Here is a 5,439-nt window from a genome sequence, read left to right as displayed (position 1 = left end):
ATATAATATATGTATAGAGAGAGCGCAAATATTTTATCCTAGCTTGTACTTTGTTATTTGATTTTGCTTATTTTTTTTCCTTGTAAAACTTTAATTTTCATTTAGTTAAGTTTATCACTTGACTCTTTAATTACATCTGAATTTTTAGTCACAGTTAGAAAGGCTTTTCTTATAGAGGAATTCATCCATCTTTATCCCCTAGTACTTGTAAAGTTTTATTCTTTACACTTTGATTCATTTGGAATTTATTCTTGTATATGGTGTGAAGAACTGATCTAATTTTATCTTTTTCAAATGGCTAATCAGTTGTCCAGCATGACTTATAAAAAGCCAATCTTTGCGTTAGTGATTTGCAATACCAACTTTATCATATACTGAATTCTCTTTTTTTGTTTTTGAGATGGAGTCTTGCTCTTGTTGCCCAGGCTGGAGTGCAATGGCATGATCTTGGCTCACTGCAAAATCTGCCTCCCGGGTTCAAGCAGTTATCATGCTTTACCCTCCGAAGTAGCTGGGATTACAGGTGCCCACCACCACACCTGGCTAATTTTTTTTTTTTTGTATTTTTAGTAGAGATGGGGTTTCATCATGTTCGCCAGGCTGGTTTCGAACTCCTGACCTCAAGAGATCTGCCCGCCTCGACCTCCCAAAGTGCTAGGATTACAGGCATGAGCCACCACGCCCGGCCTTATATATTGAATTTTGTATATAATTAAGCCTTATCCTTTTTAAGGCAATATATGTAACAATAAATAGCTGAATTAAGTAAGCCCTCTGAATTAAGTTAGTGGACCCTCATAAAAGATAAGTTTTAAAATTAAATATTATCTAAAGATTTTGATAGTCTCCTGATGGGAGTATCTGAATTAAGTGTCACAGCTAAAAATAGTAGAGCGGTCACATTCCCTAGGACCAGTTCTCAAACTTTGTTAAAATGCAGATTCCTGACCTCTATCATTAAACATTTTCATTTAGAAGTGGGGAGTGTGGCCTTCATATTTTAGCTGCTTAACTAGTAGCACAGTGAAGATTGCATAAGGGGTCATTGGATCACTTTTTGAAAAGCATGGTCTTAGAGAAAAGGGACATCCCACACTCTTTCACAGTGTAGCAACACGCGGGAAAGAGAACAGTCAAATTGTTTTGATATGACGAAAGGAAATGCAGGCTTTCTAGTATACACAAAACATATTCAAAAAGCTAGAAGTTTATCACTAAAGCTTTTGGAAGTAAATCTACGTTTAGCAACTCAATTTTTTAGATTTTCTTCTCAATTATCCGGACATGAGATTGAGGTCTGTGATTCTCAGGTCCTTTTAGTTATGCATATCACTCAAGGAGCTATGGACTTCAAATGACTTACGTTTGTGATAAAGCCTCATTTAACCCACAATAATAGGAAGGCTGCTCTGATTTTCTGAAGTTAGAAATGAGAGATTAAATAAGTACATTTGTTGTAGTTTAATATTACACATTCTATGATGAAAACATTGTTTCTTACACTGCCTCCTACTATCTGGAAAATCAGTAATCCTAAAATGTTCTTTCAAAACCAGGGACCTAAATGGCTAGAAGCAATAATTGCTAGAGCTCTCTACCAAGTTTTGACTATAAATATTTGGCCATGTTGTGTGTTAGAAAGTATAAGACACACTTGCTTTCATTTCCTGAGCCTGACTCACTTAATTTTCTCATCCAGATTTGCTTTCATCTGTTTATTCCTTTATAGCATAGATGAGGTCCACTGTGGTTCTAATCTCTGTTATGCATGCTTTTTTTTATGAATAAAATGCCAGGCACACAGAACATACATATGCACATTTTACTACAAGATAGTAAAAGCTCAATGTGCTGGGACTGCATTCCCAATGTGACCTTATTTTCCCACTCTTTGCAGTTTTAAAATGTTATGTTAATCTCGCATTCTGGATGATCCCCGTCCAGAATGGGGATCTCTTTAGATTTCTAGAAGAAATCTAAAGATTTCTTCTTAACAGTGAGTCCTGGCAATGTATAGTGGCCATAGAATAGCTAAATTTGAAGAGGCTTTTTGGCAAAGATTTGAATATCTGTCCTCTGACCTTTTATGGTTCTTGTCTGTATTTCATAATACAAAACTAATGAGGATTTCACTTTCGTGAAATCTGCCTTGCTAAATGCTGCTTGCAAACAACACACTCATTTGTTAGCATTTGGGATACTGATTAAATCATTTTGCTTTAGTGACTGTTAAAGAGTATAGTTTGAAAGAAAAAAAAAATGTTTTTAGACTCCTGTATAGTGTACCAAAATCTATGCAAATTCTTACAAGGCCTTTTAATGTACAGGTGAACCCCAGCACTTATTATCATCTGATGCACAGATAATGCACATGTCACATGTTGGTAATAAAATATCAGAGTTAGACTGACACTCTTAGAGTGTTTAACACTGTTTTATTGGCTTACTGGCCGTAATTGGATTCACTGCATCCATTTTTTTCATGCCACCGCTTAAAACATTTTCCACGTATTTTATCCATGCTTTTGTCACAGCTTTGTCTGTAGCTACATTGACTTGATTACTCATATTCTATGGCAATTCCTGGCATTTGGCTTATTTTTCCATTAGCCTCCTTACTTTCAAAAATCCGTCCATCTTATTTGTTGACAGCCTCTGATTATCTCAAAGGTACTTCAGATTATCCTGACACGTCCTTCCACTTCTGAGAATACTGACCCAGTATTTCAAGACTGAGGTGTCTCTGAGACAGAAGATGGAGCCAGTGACGATGTCCTCCCTTATTCAGACTCTTTGAATAATGCTTTTTACTCACCCTATGGACTCTGCTAGAAAGACACTTTAATATTTTTGCAATTTATATTTTTCTATTATTGAAAAATAATAGAAACCACTGCCTTAGTCGGTTTAACAGTTTAACAAAGTTGTTTTCAAAAGAACAGAGAAAACGTAACTCCATTTAGGTTGTCTTTCATTTGCAAATACTAACTGAAACTTGAGTTAGGGATTGTATAACTTGGAAGCAGTATTAATAAAATGAAGTCATTGGCATATTAAAAATGTCCTAGTGTTCACTTCAAGTGTATTTTTAAAAACCTCACAGGTAATGGTGTGAAAGAAACAAAGGAGATGTTTGCATTCATTATGTTCCACTGGAAAAAAACGGTTAATGTAATTGTATGGATTTTTCCCTTCTTGTTTTTGTGTACTGTATAGCCCATTCTTTGCTTTATGTACAAATACCCTGGTTTCTAAGTGCTACTTATTTTCTGCTGAAATAAAATATCCTTTCAATTTAGTGAGTAACTTTGTATGTATGTGCATTTGTTTGGAAGAGATAGTAAATAATAATAATTTAATTCATGTAGGTCAGCTTTTTCTTCTAAGAAGCTTCATTAATTCACATATGCTATAATTTTTTATTTCCCTTTACCAGAATAAATCTTTCCTCCTAGAATGATGCTTTTTTCTTGAGTAGATACTGCCCCTCTTTAAAGTACCTTAGCTTAGAATTAAAAAAAAAAAACCAGTTAATTTTTATCAAAAACGAATCCCAGACATTATTGGATGGTGGAGTTGGCTTAATGACTTAACTATGTCAGGTCTGACATCTGCATTAATTCTCTAAGCCTTTTCCTTGTGATTACAACATGGCTGCCATCAATCCAGCCATCATATCTACTTTTAAGTCAGGAAGAAATGGAAAGGACCTGCCTTTTGCTTATAATTTTAAAAATAAATATAAACTATTCTCAGGAAGTTGTGTAACCTGAAAATAGAAATGCTACTCATTTCCTATGTGAAATAATATTTTTATCTTTCAAATTAATTATCTGAAAGGTTATAAAATATATCTTTATTACATGATTTCACATATATTCATTTAAGAAATATTGTTCACTAACTATGTTCCATACAATGTTTTAGAAGTTAAGACTACAAATACTACTAAAACAGGGATTTTGCATTTAAGTTGCTTCTGGATTCATCATGAAGAAATACAAGAAAACAGACAAGAATAGTACTGTGTGAATGATAAAGCATAGAGCTTTGCACTGCAAAAGCATCAGATAGGGTGTGGAGTTGCTCTCTGTTAGCTGGAACAAATGAGACTTGACCTGGGATCTGGAGCATGAAGATAAGGTGATTGATAAAAGCAAGAGGAAGGTATGGAGGTTATCTAGGCACCAGGGCCTGCATGTGCAAAGGCCTGGAAGTGACAGAGTATATGGTTTATTCAAGAACAAGTGATTGCATATGACTGGATCACAGGCGTGAAGGATGGAAATTTAGGAAAATACTTTACTCAGGACTTTGGTCTTCATCCTCTCCATGATAATTGTGCTATAGCCTTATTTTACCTGACGCTAATTACTTAGAACTTAGTTTTGGTTCCACTCTTCTGGAACTTGTAAACCAATAAGGCAAATATTTTTCTTGTATTAACATTAGTATTTAGTAGAAACTGTATATTGGTGATCTGCTGGCCTACTCTGACCTACAGGCATGGATAGTGGGGTATTTTTGTTTGTTTTTTTCTTTTTTTAACCTGTACAGAATAAAAAGTGGAATCAGTTTCCAACATTTAACAATCAAGAGATTTCACAGATGAGACTAGTTTTTCTGGAAAAATGAGAAGATCTGGAAATCCTGGGCCTGCATTCCCATACGGCAACAGTCCACTGGAACTGATAAGGGTAGGTAGTATCTGGTTCACTACAGTCTTCATTTTCTGTTGTTTTACAACATGCTCACCTAACTAATTAAAAGTGCTTGGTTGACTGGTGAAGACACTTATATTTGCTATCTCTAGTGCTGATAGAGACAGGAGGAAGCCAAATGCCTAGGCAGATAGGAGTGGGTACCCGGTGAAACCCTACCTTCAAGCAGAAGGTTTAAAGCCTGCAACCCAGCCACATGGGGGACTTTCCCGCCTTTGGATAAGGTAATCACCCACTGTGTCCCCTTTCTACCGAGAGCTGTTCTGTTGCTCAATACAATTATTCTCTGCCCTCCTCACCCTTCAATGTCCAGTGTATCCTCATTCTTCTTGGGTGTAGTACAAGCTCAGGAATCACCAAATGGGGTTACAAGCTATGACACAGGTAAGCTGGGGCATGCCAGTGTGGCAGAGTGAGGCCCAGGCAGGGTGTTGCAAGCTGGGAGTCCCCAGCTTGCAAAGTGACCGAGAAGAAAAGTCCTGCATCTGTGCAGGACATAGGACTACATACATTTGGTTAACTTGCACAATAGCAGTTCTGGACAAGGTGTAGTGATGTAGTTCTGTTTTCACTGATGCAAGCTGACCATGTGGTCAGTGGGTTCACACTGGCCAATAGCTTGCTTCAGAGAACAGAAATGAAGCACCTCTGTGTTATGAATCTTGTTTTTAATTATCTTATATAATGTTTGTAACTCTCAAAATGGTTGCCCCCGATA

The 5,439-nt window shown here is 36.3% G+C and overlaps 1 long non-coding RNA gene across 1 annotated transcript in view; it reads left to right on the top strand.

Moving 5' to 3' along the window:
* The window catches only part of LOC105540593, a 149,281-nt gene extending 145,975 nt beyond the window's left edge, over nt 1–3,306 (top strand). Inside the window, exons 3-4 of the long non-coding RNA XR_001006214.1 lie at nt 401–475; nt 571–3,306. This is a non-coding gene — a long non-coding RNA (uncharacterized LOC105540593). The remainder of the gene's footprint in view (nt 1–400; nt 476–570) is intronic.
* The last annotated feature ends 2,133 nt before the right edge of the window (nt 3,307–5,439 follow it).

This window comes from Mandrillus leucophaeus, unplaced genomic scaffold (assembly GCF_000951045.1).
Source record: "Mandrillus leucophaeus isolate KB7577 unplaced genomic scaffold, Mleu.le_1.0 Scaffold223, whole genome shotgun sequence".
In the NCBI taxonomy this organism is placed as follows: Eukaryota; Metazoa; Chordata; class Mammalia; order Primates; family Cercopithecidae; genus Mandrillus; species Mandrillus leucophaeus.
Note: the sequence above shows the minus strand (reverse complement) of the source record. Positions and strands in the feature narration are given on the sequence as shown.